Source organism: Dendrobates tinctorius, unplaced genomic scaffold (genome assembly GCF_039654945.1).
Source record: "Dendrobates tinctorius isolate UK_male_01 unplaced genomic scaffold, ASM3965494v1 ptg000155l, whole genome shotgun sequence".
In the NCBI taxonomy this organism is placed as follows: domain Eukaryota; kingdom Metazoa; phylum Chordata; class Amphibia; order Anura; family Dendrobatidae; genus Dendrobates; species Dendrobates tinctorius.
Window position 1 is genome coordinate 16,857,043 of NW_027361822.1, and position 17,548 is coordinate 16,874,590.

A 17,548-nucleotide genomic window follows, 5' to 3' on the forward strand; every position below is an offset into this window, starting at 1 on the left:
TTGTCAAGAGTATTTGTAGGACAAAACGATAAGCCACACTGCAAAATAGACACTTCAGTAGGCGATAATTCATAAGTGGACAGATTGATAATGGAAAGCTTACCCCCTTCATTCCGGGAGCAGTCCAACGAACCAAATTGAGAATCAGTAGGGTAAATCAATATCTGTGGTTCTGTCTCGTGTTCCTCCGTTGTCTGGGGGACCACTGATGAAACCTCCTGGCTCTCCTTAGGGGCTCTTATACCACGTCTACCCCTCCTGCAGCGCCTTCTGGGTCGCTTTGATCTGACGATAAAAAAATCGCTGGATTGCGATTCATTGGCTGACAGGTTATCTTTGTTCGTATTCATATCTGATACAAGACGTCTTTTATTGCCCCTATGCACCCATCTGTATGCTTTTCCATTTTTAAAGTCCATCTGATCGCGTTTGAACTTACGCTTTTTGCCCCCAATAATGTCCTTTTCATAGTGATCAATGGTATTTTTGAGGCGACTTAAAAAGGGTTCAACCAAGGTTTTAGTATCAAACGTATGTAATTTAGTTTCACAAGTTTTAATTTTATCCTTAGTTTCCACTAACAAAGTACGATCATGCTCAATCAGAAGATTCATAATTATGGTTGAACACTTAAAAAGACCATCCTCCCAAGTCTTTTGGAAGGAGCAGTCTACTTCCCAGGCCGGGAAAATCTGAACCCTGAGTCCCCTCCGGATAAGACCAAAATATTTATACTCCTCAAGACTTTTAATGTTCCACCATGTTTTGGTAAGAATTTTGTGTAGATTAATAAGTTCTCTAGAAATACTATCAAAATCTGTGTGTGAACCAATACCAATTGAAGCAGACTGAGCCACTGTAAGGACCTCAAAAATCCCCTGTGCCTGACTAGTCCAGGCGGCCTCTCTCGCTGCAAGGTCCATAATATGACCTAAATATAATAAACGTGTGCCAACACTCCTGAAAAAGAATAGTGGCAAAAAACCACCAACAAAACCAAGTATATATCAGTATATACTATCTGATTAGTTTTTTGTTTTTTTTTTGTCTGCACAGGCTTGATTTTTCTGGCCTGTTTCAATACTATCTCATTCAATCAGTGGATTTAAAATGGTATATTGTTTGTTCCCTTTGTGTTTGCAACGCTAAATTTGACCTAATTCGGTTACCAGTATTATACTGTGTTTAGTTGGTGCGTTTAGAATAGTGCGATCTGACATTGCATATAGCCATATACTCTGTAAGGGCTGCGTGTCCGCGGGCTGGGAGCACTGTATATCTTTACTTGGCTATGGGTACATAGTCTGTATTAGTTGCGCTCATTTTTACACTTTGTGAAATTTCCATTTGTTGAGACTGTGATAATCAGTGCCACGGAGCCTACATATGGGGATTTATTCTAGCATATGTCTCCCTTTGATGTACTTTACTCACTTATATGTCTAGGTATGCCCGCTTATATGCTAAATGACATGGCACACAGTGGAATCGCGCTTATCTTATCTTGCGCCTACCGCGCTTGCGCATTTGGCATTTTTTACGTCACACAACCTTTTTGTATTCCGTTACTTTGTTTGCATCGGTGCAGTGGTCGGTGTGACGTTCACACTGCTCCAAACCTGGAATTCACTATGTATTATGTGATGAGTCATTCCTGTCTGCACCTGCGCAGTGTGCAGTGTTTCGTCACACTGCTCCAAACCCGGAAATAACCTGTGAGTCTTGGATCATTCTCTTTCCTCTGGTGTGCATGTGCATCCAGGCCTCCATTGCAGCTAATTAGGTACGTCGCTGCAGCTGCCGCACATATGTACTGATTGTTTAGCATATTTAAACAAGTGTAACAGACTGACTCTCTAGCCCCTGATGAAGCCACCTTTTGGTGTGCGACACGCGTAGGGCACTCCACAAGCTCCCCCTTTGTAAGTGGCATTATATAGGGATTATGCAGGCAGGATTTAATCTTGGTCATTTTAGCCTCTTGGCTACACCATGATTGCTATACTTTTCATCTATGCTCAGTACCCTATGGTGTTTATTCTCATGGCTCAGTTGCTTACATTTGTCATTACTTGCATTCATTATTGTACCATAGTCTATTTGGATGGATTATTCAATGGATCATTATATTTAGTATTACATCTCTGAACATTTCTTCATTGCAGGTATGCTATTGTATGTGATATATTCTAGAGCGTTTTTTATGTATATCCACTTACTGGAGGGAGCTCTTTGGGATTTATTATAAGCCTTTGTGATAGTTTCATGTCATTGTATGACTTTTTAAATGTTTTTACATGGATGTTGTCTTTTTGTTACCAAGAAAATTTGTAATTTTGCAGTGATCCCTGCATTTTGGTCAGTAGCTTTTTCTCCATTTTCTCAGTTTGTGTTTATACTGACTGCTGGTTGATCCGCATATCTTATTCAGTATTGCCCTCCTGAGTTTTTACATATATATGGATGGCAATGCTTACGCCGCCGAGCTCCTAGTATCCACACTCACTAGCATCCTATTCTGCCTACCCCTACGGGGCACTTTCGTACTGCGCCTAGTAACAGCAATCGCCTGTGCAGCGCCGTGCGCAAGTTGTGCGCTATCTTAGCCCAACCCAGGGCGATTACTGGCGTCCGCCAGAGTGGTGCTGCGCACACTCGTGCGCTATATCTGTAGTGTATCTACTGCTGGCCTCGCAGTTGCAGCGCCGCACTCTTTGCAGGTCTAGAGGGACTCTGACCCCATGTCCGTGGGGCTGAGTTCTGTGACCATTTGCGGAGCGCTCCTCATTGCCGAGCTCTTTGAGTTTGAACAAGTTTAGGCATTTATGTTTACCGGTAGTGCGGTTCTATGAGGTAACAGAGCCCGCTTTTGTACACACCGAGTGAGCGGTTTACCACCGGTGTCTAGTTAATACAACTCCATATAGTCTCCGCCATTACTGAGCAGCAGTTTTCCATCTCTGCACGGTGGACCCAGGGCTGTGAACACACCTTATAGCATCTTTATTATTTGGTGCGTTCCGCCAGCCCCTAACAACCAATTCTTCACCTGCTGTTGCCTTATTCATTCTGCCTCCCAAACATCACAATAAGGCTCAGCGCACATTTTTCCTGCGCTTTACAATGAGCACTTACACTGGAGTTTCCATGTAAATCTCTGAGAAGATTCCCTATAATGAAGCAGATTGAGGCACTGTGGCCTAGGACCTTTGATCTGGCAGTGTCCTTCTTTTTATGTGAGCAGAAAACCGTGGTCGGCCACAGTTTTGTGCACTTCTGAAAAGAAGGACACCACTGAACAAAGGCCAGACAGAGTCCAGAGTAACTTTGCTGCCTCGATATAGTGAATGGATCCCTTGGGGGTTTCATCTGTCACGTCACTCAGAGACTTAGTTGGAATCCCTAAAGTAGGTGCTCAGTGTAGAGCGCCCCATAAATGTGATCCTACATGTTATTTAAAATGTTCCAAATAAAAGCTTCAACTCAATCCACAAAAAAAGCAAGTCTCCACTCGGGTCCATCATCTGTTAACAGAAATATTAGGGGGTTCCACATTACTGGTAGTACAAAGGCTATGGAAAAGCGCTGTGGCACCTCACCCTCCAAAAGAAATCCAGTGAGTTCTGCACACCCAAATTCCAAATGCCCCCCTTTCTCTTCTGAACCTCAGTGTGCTTAAACCACATTTAATGTCCACATGTTTGGCATTTCTTTAGCGAGGAAAGCCCGCCTAATTTACAGATGCGTGTCTCCAGAAGCACGAGCTGGGCATAACATACTGGTGACTACAACATACTAGGCACTACAATGTATGGGCACTACAATAGCAGATTAACAATTTACACTCAGCAATGTCCACTGATGCTTGTTTCTGGAAAACACCCATTGAGTCAAAATCGTCAATACACCTGTAGATAAATTCCCATAGGGCTATAATTTCCAAAACAGGGTCATTTGTTGGGGGATTATGCTTTTCTCGCACTTAGGATCTCTTTATATGGAATCTGCAAACTATTCTAGGAAAATCTGTGCTTCAGTAGGTAAGTAGCGCTCTATCCCTCCCGAGTCTCGTCGTGTGGCTAAGCAGTACTTTACAGCCATATATAGGGTATTTTTACATTGAGCAGAAATTGTGGGACACATTTTGGTGTCATTTTTACCCATTTCCCAGTCTGAAAATGTAAAATCTGGGGTTAACACACAATCTTTGTAGGAAAAATGTAATTATTTTTTCTTCACTGTCCAATGGTATAAAATTTTGTAATACATCTGTTGTGTCAATATGATCACTGCACCCCTAGATGACTTCATTGAGTGGTGTAGTTTGTAAAATGGGGTCAGTTATGGGGGGTCCTGCTGGTCTGGCACCTCAGGGACTCTTCTATTGTGATATGTCACAGTCAAGCCAGTCCAGCAAAATCTGAACTCTAATATGGCGCTTCTTTCTTTCTGAGCTTTGAACTGTGCCTCAAAAGTAGTTTTCCTCTAGATATTTGGTAATGGTATATTTGGAAGAAATTGCACAACAAATTGTATGGTGCAATTTCTCCTGTTAACCTTATGAAAATGAAAAATTTGGGGCTAAAAAACATTTTTGGGTAACAAATGTTATTTTTTTCCCCCGCAGCTTAATGTTATAAACTTCTGTGAAGCACCTGGGGGTTCAAAGTGCTCAATACACATCTAAATAAGTTCCATAAGGGGTCTAGTTTCCAAAAAGGTGTCATTTGTGGGGGGTTTCCACTGTTTAGGCACATCAGGGGCTCTCTAAATGCGATATAGCCCCTGCTAATTATGCCAGCAAATTGTGCGTAAAAAAAATAATCAAATGGTGCTTCTTTGATTCTGAGCCCTGCCGTGTGCTCAAACAGTGGTTTTTCCCCACTTATGGCATATCGGCATTCTCAGGAGAAATTGCACAACAAATTGAATGGTCCATTTTCTTCTGTTACCCTTGTGAAAGTAAAAAAAAATTGTGTCTAAAGGAAATTTTTTGTGAAAAATATTTAAATGTTTATTTTTTCCTTCCACGTTCCAAAAATTCCTGTGAAGCCACCTGAAGGGTTACACTTCTTTAATGTTCTTTTGAGCACCTTGAGGGGTGCAGTTTTTAGAATGGTGTCACTTTTGGGTATTTTCTATCATGTTTATATTTCAAAAATTGTGCTGATGTTAAGTAGACATGTGGGAAAAGTAATTTATTAACTATTTTGTGTGACATAACTCTGATTTAAGGACATACAAATTTTAAAGTTTGAAAATTGCAAAATTTTCTGTAAATTTCTGATTTTTTTCCACAAATAAACATATGTCATACCAAATAAATTTTATCACTATCATGAAGTACAATATGTCACACACAAAAAAAAAAAACAGTCTCAGAATCGGTGGGATCCATTCAAGCGTTCCAGAGTTATAACTTTATAAAATAACAGCGGTCAAAATTGTATAAATTGGCCTAGTCAGGAAGGTGAAAATAGGCTTCAGGGTCAAGGGGTTAATTGTCAAAACACAAGGAAGAAGATGCCCATATACACCGAGAACCAACTCAATTGCATAGAAAACGTATCATTTTATTAAACATTTATCAAAACATCACATGAGGACACAGCATTGACCAGATAAAAACAAGTAAAAGTACATACAGTACACAGAAACAAGACCTATCGTGTGCCCTGCCTCAATATAGAGGCAAAGAGCAACCCACACAAGATCCCTCAGAAAGCCCAATGTAACCCACTTTTATAACATAAATGATCGTGTAACGGTCTTGAATTCAGAAATGGGTAAATCCCATATGTGTCGGACAGGAAAAGAGGGGTTTAACATATACTCACAGTACCATATGGGCCCCACGCTGATTTAAATGAAGGTGCAGAGAGCAAAGATAGTGACCTCAATCAGGTCATCTCCTGAAAACCATAAGTAGCACATGGGAATGCATGGGCAATGAATTGGCAGGTTCGTAAAAGCACAAAACACAATCACCCCAGAACATGGATAGATCCTGAGATGTAGTGCAGAAATGCCTGAGGGGAGGAACCAAGTGTGGGATAGAGTCTCACGTGTATCGCCACACAGAAAGGTGGCTTCTTCAGGCAAAAGTAGTATAGTATAGTAGATTGATTAATTCTGAGGGGCATACGCGGTTGGAATTCTGTTTTCGATACGGTCCCATGGATAGTTACATCCGAACAACTATAAGAAAGAATTGGCATATTTTAGAACGTGACATGGATTTGGCGGATATTGTCCAGAAGGGTCCATTAATTTCATGCTGGCGTAGTACTAGCTTGAGAGATATTCTAGTTCAGAATCGCATTAAAAAAGAACGTAATAACTGGTAAGTAGGGGAATTCCGAAAGGTAATTATAAATGTGGCCATTATCCCTTCTGCAGATTTCATGTTACAGATTGATGTTTACACATGGGAGCTATATCTCATTTTGTTTCTGATTTTATATCATGTAAAACTGATTTTGCTGTTTATGTTATTTTTTGCCCGTGTAAATAATTTTACATCAGTAAAACAATACATCCCTTGTATGTGAGATTTAGGCTGTGTACCCACATAAGCATTTTGTTTTGAATTTTTAAGCGTTTTTACCACTTAAAAAACACTTACAAGAAGCATCCCATTAATTTTAATAAATTCCGCACTTTTTGTGGAAATTGATGCGTTTTTTCCGTGAAAAAAACGCAGCATGGAAGGAGAAAGGGAAAGCAGTATATCTTAATATGGGAACTCCACAATGTATGAAAAAAGGTAAATTTTATTCATGAAAACCTGACACATACACAAAACAGCAAAAAAGACATTAAAAACATTTAAAAAATGCAAAAAGATGCAATCATGTCAAAATCACAAGATAATGATATAATGACTCTCCCACAACAAAAGAACCTCATATAGCAGCATTAATGTATACCGGTAGATAGATATCAAGCAGACCACCTCAAATACATTGATTATCACAGACAATATACATAGGACAATATAGTCATAAATGAATGAGGGGGCCTTGATATGAAAATAGCAAAAAAAAACGCTATTCACAGCACCATGTGAACCAAAAGAGGGGGAGGCTAAAAATATATAGGCCTCTAAATCACAAATCCCCAAATAAAGTGTTCAAAAGTCCAAGATGTCAAATACCTGACCGTGGAAATAAGAGGCTAATAACCCCTAAACCGGCAGGTACACAAGGAACAAAAGGTGACGCGCCCTTGGATATATGGCGCATAACTTGTGCTTCTTCCGGCGCCCATATATGCTGCTGCTTCCTGGACACTTGACTGGCGTTGCCGGGGGGCGGCCGCACTCCCGTGACGTCACCGGTCGCATGTTGTCGATGCTGATTTGTGTATTAGTTGATGTGGCCACGCCCACAGTAGCATGGGTGGGGATGTTGTGCTTCAACCTTGCACATTATGTTCCGGACTTATGTCTCAGTATGCGGGTTTCGGTTACTATACTATCTAATGTCATTGGTGTAGATTGACCTGAAGGCTTCTTTTATTAAACTGCTATTATTAGGACGGCTGGATTCTCTCGTATCATGGCTGCTAGACTCTATAGATGGGTGTTGGTGATTATCATCTCCATGACGATTGAGGCCATTTTATAGGAGGGAGGTTAAACATGCTACATTATTGGTTCTCGTGATCATGTGTGCAATTGTTAGAATCCTATTGGTGGTCTTTTCCTTTATATACTTCCTGGTTCTTACACTTCCCATACCCCTTGATGAAGGCCATCTAGCCGAAACGTGCGTCGGGGAGGGTATACCTGGGTGGACTCATACTAGTGACCAGTCTCAAGGTAATATCATTTTGTGAATTCATTTGGTGGTTCCTTCAGATTTAGTATATACCATGAGTGGCTGCAGGTTCCACCACCGGAGGTAGTGTCACTTAGGTTTCTACTTAGGATATAGTGACTGGTTGCTATAATAATATGGGATTATGTGGAATATTCAAACTTTGTATTATATTCTTATAGATATTATGCACGTTCCCTGGTCCATGTACCTTTGGTATGCCCTATTTTCTTGCCCATGTACTTTATATGGTCATCATTGACTCTTGTTTCACCTTTGTTCTATAATCCTGATATACTTGAATAAAATTATTGTTATAAATTTGTAATTCTTTGCATTGGACCCTTTTTTCGCGCATTTTTCATATATTTTATACATGATGTGCGATTGTCCTGTTATGTCCATTCATATACCCATTTTGTTAACGTTATACATCTGTGTATTTATTTTACTAATATAAATGGGGTGTTTTTTCATGAAACTATTAAGGTTTATGTTTGCTGTGTTATGCACAGGTTGTTTCTGTTTCTTGGTTATGAACTTTAGAGCCAAAGACAAAGCCTGGCTCGGCCAAATTAATCAGGTATTTGGAACAGGTGGTATTGAGTCCCAGCCGTCAGTGGATCAAAGCCTTGATAGTCAGGCCCTTGAAATTGAAAGATTATTATTAAAACGGACCAAAATATGGTGGAATCGGGCATTTCTGGAGAAGTATGTGTCCTCAAAAATGATTCCAAGAGGACTGAGAGTCCGGGTGACTCCATCGTTTCCTGTTGATGATAAGGATTTTATCAATCGTTGGGAAGAGACATGTGGTAGTTGCTCCTCTTCTCTAATGCAGCTTTTGATTGAACATAATTCCAAGGCTATTGTGGATCTGGATAAATCCATAGATGAATTGGAACGAAATTTTAAAATAGCCTGTCCATCTGATAAAATGTCAGGCTATGAGTCTCGAATTGAGAAGAATTTGGATATATGTGTCAGTAAAATTCACAAGACACAATCCTCTAAACTACAGAGAGACAGCAAGGACTTTGCAAGTAAGAACATCTATTTCTGGAGGAAACCTAATACCTATACTTCAAAGTTACAGGAGGCACCCTCAATGAGTTCTCTTTCTTATGTAAGAGACTCGTCTGATTGGTCCACCTCATCAGTGACGACAAGGTCTGGGCCTAGGCCTAAAAGAGTGAGAGATGTGAACTTTCAACCTTATAAGAGGATGCAATTCAAATCACCGGAACGTAAGAAAAATCATAAGGTAATTAATTTAAGTTTCTATCAGCTAAATGACTCAGACCTGTCGCTATTGAATAAAGGTTTCACATTTTCTCCTAAATCCAATTTTAATACCTTTGTGGCAATCAAGGATTTACACTTGTTTGCTAGGTCTCAATATTCAAGAAACATTTTTTGACCCTCACCTCCAAAGTTTGTTCCCTACAGAAGAGGAGCAACTAGCACTCCAGGACCTTGAGGATCTATCTCTAGTGCACAAAAGTGGTGAGGGAGGTAAGATCCCCTCGTCTATTCGAATTAAATCTAAAAAGTTCCCTCCACTTGCGGCCTGCACAGGTGTGGATTTATTTGTGCAGGTAGTAACAAGGGATTTTTTGACCATTCCTAAAGGGGTGGGCAGAGATAATCTCAGTCGAGATGAACGTAAGAGGCTGGACGTCCTGAGGGGGCTCCCTGACATTGTTTTAAAGCCAGCAGATAAAGGGGGAAATGTCGTCATATGGCCTAAATCCCTTTATGAACAGGAAGCCTTTAGGCAGCTTAATAACAAGGCTTGTTATAAGCGTTTAACATTCAATCCCCTCTCTTCCTTCATGGTACAACTGATAAAAATTTTGAATTTGCCTGTACAATGTGGTACCATTACAAAAGATCTAGCTTTGGCCTTTCAGGTACAGGAACCCACTATTTCTACTTTTTACCTGTTACCTAAGGTACATAAGAACCTTGAGACCCCTCTGATTATTTCAGGTACCGGTAACTTTTTGGAAAAGGTTAATCATTGGATAGACTCCAAATTGTAGCCTTTAGTTGAGAGCTTACCCTCATTTATTCTAGATACAGGGGATTTTCTCAAACGTATTGATGGCCTACATATTGGCCGAGACATGATGCAAGTGACAGGTGATGATGAATCCCTGTACACCAGCATCAGGCAGCTACTAGATACTTCCTTAATATGTCCAATTTGACAGGGGATATCATTTGTTTAATTCTTGAGCTCTTAGAGTTTTCCCTGACGCACAACTTTTTTACTTTCATGGGGTCCTTCTACCTGCAGCTCCAGGGCACTGCTATGGGGACATCTTTTGCCCACGCTTATGCAAATTTGTTCCTGGGGCTGTGGGAGAGGGACCTCCCCCTGTCTGATCAATGTCTGTCGATGGACCGCATCCCTTTTTGGGTGCGGTACATCGACGACATTTTTTTGATCTGGCAGGGGAGTACTTCACAACTGTGCAGTTTTATGGCAGGGGTTAACTCCAATGACAAAAATATCCATATTACATACAATCGAGACATGGACAAAATTAGTTTTCTTGATGTTACAATTTGGAGGGATGAGGATGATAACTTACAAACTGGTATTTTTAGGAAGGAGACATCTTCAAACATGCTTTTGCATGCTACATCTGCCCATCCTAAGGCAATGATAAATTCCATTCCGGTGTGACAGTTTGTTATGAGCTCATTTTGTGCCGGATGGCCTTAATGAACAACAGAATTACTGTTGTTTCATTTGATTCCTTGTCCATTATCATGAAGCCATGCCTGTGACTAGGTCTTGAGACCCAGTCTTTTATTATAATTAGGATATGATACTTGATTAGAATGTACCCCAAATGTTAGTTCCTACCCTTATTTACAGTCACTGTATATACTATGGTTCTGGGCATGAGGTTAAAATGAATTAAAAATTTTATAATCTTGATGGGTATATAAGAGATCTAAAATGATAAATCATGATCCTATGTGTTTTTGGTTGATCATTAAGTATATATAAACTCTGCCTATTTATACAATATGTGCGGTGGTAGTCACTGTTTATATGTATCGAGCCTAATGTAATAATGCTCTTTTTGTGCCTGGAATATAGGTAAATAGCCTCACAGTTTAGGGCATGCGCATTTCCATTATAGGTGTAAATTTATCCATGTACTCGCAGGATGTAGAGCATGCTCAGGTATAATGCATGAAGAAAAACGTCCCTATAGATCTGATCATGCGTACTTCAGAAGTGAGGACGCTGCTTATATGAGCTGTAATATGCTCCTATGTGACTACACTGCATCTGTGCAATGATGGCTATTGTGGTGACTGTAGCCTGATCATGTTACTCTCCCAGCGTCTAGGCACTGAGTGGACATGCGCAATGAAACAATGAGGACACAGTGGTATTGGTAGGAAAACATACTGTGTGCCTCCAGCGCTGTGTGGGCAGGTGCTGACGTCAGTGTGAGAGCAGCAATTGCTGTGAGCTGATCATGTGACTCCTCTAGCGGCTGGACACTGAATGGACATGTGCAGTGAGAATGTGAGGACACAATCTGCAGGTAAACATACATTGTGCTTCTAGTGTTGTGGCACCAGGTGATGACGTTAGTCTGAAAGCAGGGGATGCTGGGAGTGATACAGTTATATAAGGGGGGAATGGTAAGCTACAGGTGCAGCCTCATCAATTGGATTAGTCTCCACTGCCAGACCGCTCTGACCAATATGCATCTCTCCTGATGAACCCGCAGTAGGAGGAAACGCGTTGAGAGTGTGCGGACTATATCTGAGGAATGATGTTATCATGGACCTTATAGATATCATTATGAAGGAGTATATATTCACAGATAAGTACTGTTTTGTTTTTTTTCCCCATGAATGGGCTTATTGTTGTCAGTGTCTGGTGATTTAAACTAGGGGTATGATATATATCTGATATCTGGAGTGGCTGTAGCACCCCTACTAATTTATACTGAGACTTGAAAATCTGGTACATTCAGTGGTGTCTTTGTTTGCTTTCATGATTTCTGACAATTTGTTATCAGATAAGCCGTTCCTGTTTACCTACCATTGATTCATCATTGTGTCTGATGGGCAGTTTTTTATCTGGGTACTTGATGTGACAATTTTTATATATACTTCATATACATAACATAGTGGTTTTGGGAAAGGGTATAATTTGCTACAAATTTATATGTAACTGGTTCTACTGTGTGTGAGTGTTATGCATCTATTCAGACTGTCTGGACTTTCTACCTTTCCTCACATGCATATATGATTGTATAAATCTACTTTACTGCATTCATGAAGATATTCTAAGCAAAAGGATACAGGCCATCTGGCCCTCTGTTTCTAATCTGTCGTCTTATAGGATGATATAGGAGATTAGGGATAGCCATCGCACGAGCGGGGGCGCCATACTCGTATTTCTTAGGGTGCCAACCTCCGCACCTAGGTAGGTGTTCAGATAGTCATTTTGTATAGGGCCAGGTCACTCTTTTCTTCACATCGGCTGAGCGAGATTGTTATCAGATGGTAGCACGTATTATCAATTTTTATACATCTTCTTTATGTCCATTTCCCCTTTTTTTCTGTTTTTTGAGGTTTTTGGGCTATAATAGTATTGTGCAGTTTTTTACTGCTATGATTCAGGTTTTTCTGACCACATGATTGGATTGGCAGATTCAGCTGGTTAGATTTGGTTTGACTGTTATACCTTATCTCTTTCCAGCAATACAATAGCCCGTTTTTTACTAGGCTTTATAATAGAATCATAGAATCGTAGAGTCGGAAGGGACCTCCTGGGCCATCTGGTCCAACCCCCTGCTCAAAGCAGGATTCGCTAAATCATCCCAGTCAGATGTCTGTCCAGCCTCTGTTTGAAGACTTCCATTGAAGGAGAACTCACCACTTCTCGTGGCAGCCTGTTCCACTCATTGATCACTCTAACTGTCAAAAAGTTTTTTCTAATATCTAATCTGTGTCTCCTCCCATTCAGTTTCATCCCATTGCTTCTAGTCTTTCCTTGTGCAAATGAGAATAAAGTTGATCCCTCTACAATGTGACAGCCCTTTAGATATTTGTAGACAGCTATTAAGTCTCCTCTCAGTCTTCTCTTTTGCAAACTAAACATTCCCAAATCCTGCAACCTTTCCTCATAAGACAGGGTTTGCAGACCGGTCACCATTCTGGTCGCTCTTTTCTGAACTTGCTCCAGTTTGTTGATGTCTTTTTTAAAATGTGGTGCCCAAAACTGGACACAATATTCCAGATGAGGTCTGACCAAAGAGGAGTAGAGGGAAATAATGACTTCACGTGATCTAGACTGTATGCTTCTGTTAGTACATCCTAGAATTGCATTTGCCTTTTTTGCTGCTGCATCACACTGTTGACTTATATTCAGTCTGTGATCTATTAGTATACCCACATGTGCTGTTGCTTAGCCCTATTCCTCCCATTCTGTATATGCTTTTTTCATTTTTATTGCCCAGATGTAGTACTTTGCATTTCTCCCTGTTAAAAACCATTCTGTTAGTTGCTGCCCACTTCTCCAGTTTATTTATATCTTTTTGAATCCTCTCTCTCTCTTCTCTAGTATTAGCTATCCCTCCTAGCTTTGTGTCATCAGCAAATTTAATCAGTTTACCCTCAATTCCTTCATCTAAATCATTGATAAAGATGTTGAACAATACAGGGCCCAGGACAGAGCCCTGTGGTACCCCACTTGAGACATTCTTCCAACTGGATGTGCAGCCATTTACGACCACTCTTTGGGTCCGATCACTAAGCCAGTTATGAATCCACCTAACAGTTGCCTTGTCCATTCCATACTTAGTCATTTTTTCAATAAGGATTGTATGAGAGACTTTGTCAAATGCTTTGCTGAAGTCAAGATATACTATATCTACAGCATTTCCTTGATCCACCCAATCAGTGATTCCGTCATAGAAGGAAATTAAGTTAGTCTGACATGACTTATTAGTTACAAACCCATGCTGACTCTGTTTAATCACTTCATTCTTATCCAGGTACTGACACACATGTTGTTTAATAATTTGTTCAAAGATCTTTACTGGTATAGAAGTCAGACTCAACGGCCTATAGTTGCCTGGGTCCACCTTCTTCCCCTTTTTGAAGATGGGAACAACATTTGCTCTTCTCCAGTCTTCTGGCACTTCTCCTGTTCTCCAAGAATTTTCAAAGATTATGGAGAGGGGTTCAAAAATTTCTTCTGCTATCTCCTTCAGTACTCTGGGGTGTAATTCATCTGGACCTGGATACTTGAATTCATTTAGGTTAGCTAAGTGTTTTCTCACTATCTTTCTGTTTATAGATATCCTGGATTCTTCTATTCCCTTAATAGGACAGTGAAGAACAGTTGATGTTACATTTCCTTTCTGAGAGAAAACAGATGCAAAATAGGAATTTAAAAGTTCAGCCTTCTCAACATCCTGTCTTACCATTTCATCATTTTCATCCTGTAAAAATTCTATAGCATCTTTGACTTTTCTTTTACTTTTGACATATCCCCAAAATCCTTTATTATTGCTTTTGACATCTCTTGCAAGCCTCAATTCATTTTCAGCTTTAACTAATCTGATTTGTGCCCTGCAGGTTCTGCAGACAGCATTATATTCTTCTTTAGATATGCCTCCCTCTTTCCATTTTATAAACATTTTTTTCTTCCTTTTTAGCCTGTGCTTAAGTTCTGTGTTCATCCATCCTGGTTTCCTTAAATGCTTCCTATTCTTCCCTCTTTTCGGAATTGTTAACAACTGTGCTTTGAGAATTTCATTTTTCAAGATTTCCCATCCTTCCTGGACATTTTTATCTTTAAGGATATCCAGCCATTGGATCCCTCCAATTCTCTTTCTGATAGGGGACATCTGTGCAATTTTATAGTTATTTTTGTACTTAATAAAAGTTATATTTTAATAGGGTTTTTTTTTCAGTTAGTCGGTTATAGGTAACCCTTGTTCACATTATACTTGTTAGTTGGCATCTATGATATTGATATCATCCTTCTTCAGCACCATATTTCTAAGGCGTTGATTCTTCTTCTATCTTGTTACTTTTTCTTCCAGATTTTGCATTCACATGTTACCACAGAAAAGACCAAATTATGTACAAGCCATGTACTCACCGCCAGTGAAATGTTCCTTGATTTCAAGACCATTGACTTCATTGCTGATTTTACCATAGCTATTCTCCTATTGACTTCCATGTGCGGAAGTATGGAAATCCATTCTTGCACTTACATGATCATCCAGTCTTGCCACCGACGCCAGAGGATCCTGACAGTGTTCAGTGCACGTTGGGAGAATTCACCAAACAAACTCAAGAAAAGAAGCCGATATTTAGTCCATATGATGTATAAAATTATTAATTTTTATTATTATCACAGGTTAAAAAAAAAAAAATAAAATCAATGTCAGATACATTCTCCATGATATCAGTACACTTATATAAGAGCGCTAAATGTCCAATTACAAGAATGAAATTGATGTGGATAAATACAAAAAATTTATAAAAAGGTGTAAAAAAATGAATATAAAATGCATATCTAGATACAAAATGATCATATAAGGTGCATATAAAGATTGTATCTTACAAAGTGTACAAAATATGTGAGCAACAAGTGTTGTGAAAATATACAAAAAAAACACAATGTGCGTTGAGAACAATCACTTAGTGAAAAAAAATCTAAAGTGCAATGTGCAAGAGACACCACCGGGTGTCAGTGTATCCACATCATGTAACACGTGACCAGGGAGTAAGTAAATGCAAGGAAGTTATACAAGTATATATTATTGTCAATCATTAGAAATACTTTACAGTGTAATGGCTCCTGGACAAACGCCCTCTTCAAAGCCCGTTTCGGCATGCTGCCTTCGTGGGAGAATTCAGACAGCTAGAGTGACTGCAGACATTTATCACAAACCTGGACAACTCTTTTAAATAGAACAATAAACACTGTAGCATGCCCAGTCGTAAAGGCATCTAATATACTGTGAGTCAGTGACTGGTGTTATATGTCAGGGTCACTGTATGTTCCCTCCGAGGATGCGCACAGAGGCCTATTGAGGCCATGAGAGGGCATTGCAGTCACAGACATAGCTGTGGTTGCAATGCAGTCTAAAGTGAGTATAGGTCTTGGACATGATTTTTGTCCAAGGCAGATTAAAGGAAAACCTGCTTTGGGTTTTGGTGTTTTGAAAGATGGTAGTATTGCAGTCTGTTTCATTCCTGGCCCAGTTTTATAATAGGACCCAGTGGAATGTTACACTATTCTAATCTTATTGATATCACACCTAAAAGGAACTTGGCACAAGATTCTTGCTGCCAAAGCCAAGGATAGCATGAATTAGTAACTGACGGCGTTATTGCCATCAGCTATTTTTTTAGTTTGAAGAGATGGCTGGGAAAGAAAAAACATGAGTTTGCTGCTGCTTCTCTCTACCCAGCTCCTGGTAATGGACAGGTCTCCTCATAAGAGATCATCTATCACCAAGAATGATGTATGAGGGTGACACAGATGGTCATGTGCATCTCCCATGATTAGAGAAACGGATATAACCTGTGTATATGAAAAAGTCTTTTATATTGCACAGAACCTTATAGCACCAAGGTGCACGGTTAATGTATTGCTATAATATGTGGCTGACTCAATGTGTTCTGATAAATGTGTTAGATATAGAGAAAGGATCAGATTAGTACATAAGATATAGAGGCGGGTATAGTGCAGTGGTGGCACAATAAGTTTAGGAAGTTGACAGGTTTCGGATAGAAACAGTTAGTGTGTTCAGGAACAGCTTCACTGTGGGAAGAGCAGGGACTTAACAAGAGGAACACTTCCTGGTTAATGAGTCAGAGTTGGATGGAGAAATAGCAGGAGTTGGAGGTCCGGAGGGCATGAGGAGCATGGATTGTTTAGAGGCAAGAGAATGTCAGCCATAAACTTGGAGCAGACATTCCTGTAATGTCTGGGGCCCAGGGGCAAGCGAATCCCAGGGGCAAGCGACAAACAGACATCAGAAAGTGCCGTGTTATGGACCTTGAAAATGGAAACATTTGTGCCCAATGCTGCATACTCATTATAATAAAAATGAGCAGTTAAGTAAAGTTTTCTATTATAAAACAAATTGGATGTCCTCTAATGTGTGTACTGCGGTTACTGAAGTTGAAGATCTGGAGAAAGCAGAGGCCTGTGACCAAAACGAGAGTGTTATGCACCACATGCATATTACAGGAGAATCCCAAACACTGTTTATTTGTGGGGTGCCAGGGTTTGTGAACATAGCAGCTCCTCGCCCATGACTACTGCCCTGTGCACCTTACAACTTGGCGTAGTCAGCAGGATCAAGAGTCCTCAAGTACAGAAAGCAGAAGAACCCCTTAAAAAGCTAAGATAGCAACAGTCGAGAAACCCTAAGATGGCGGACAAAAGCAAGAAAACCAGAGGGTGCTCCACCCTTTATTAGCGCCTGTAGAGCAAAATGGCATGAAAGTCCGTCCGGCCCAAGAGGTGGTCTGCCTGGAGAAGACCTCCCATCATGACCACTGCTCGACCCAGATGGACTTGACGGAAGAAGAAACCACGCCCATTGCTTAGCGTGACTGGAGAACAGGAAAGGGCACCAAACGGGCAGGTGAGCATGAAGAAGCCCTGCCCCAGATGAGGCGGAGCAACAGAAGAGTACGACTCAAGCAGAGTG

The 17,548-nt window shown here is 40.3% G+C and overlaps 1 long non-coding RNA gene across 1 annotated transcript; it reads left to right on the plus strand.

Moving 5' to 3' along the window:
• Positions 1 to 1,734: 1,734 nt before the first annotated feature.
• Positions 1,735 to 15,276, plus strand: LOC141051146 (uncharacterized). The gene is made up of 2 exons (XR_012220582.1): positions 1,735 to 1,783; positions 14,918 to 15,276. It is a non-coding gene; the product is annotated as an uncharacterized lncRNA (long non-coding RNA).
• Positions 15,277 to 17,548: the final 2,272 nt, after the last annotated feature.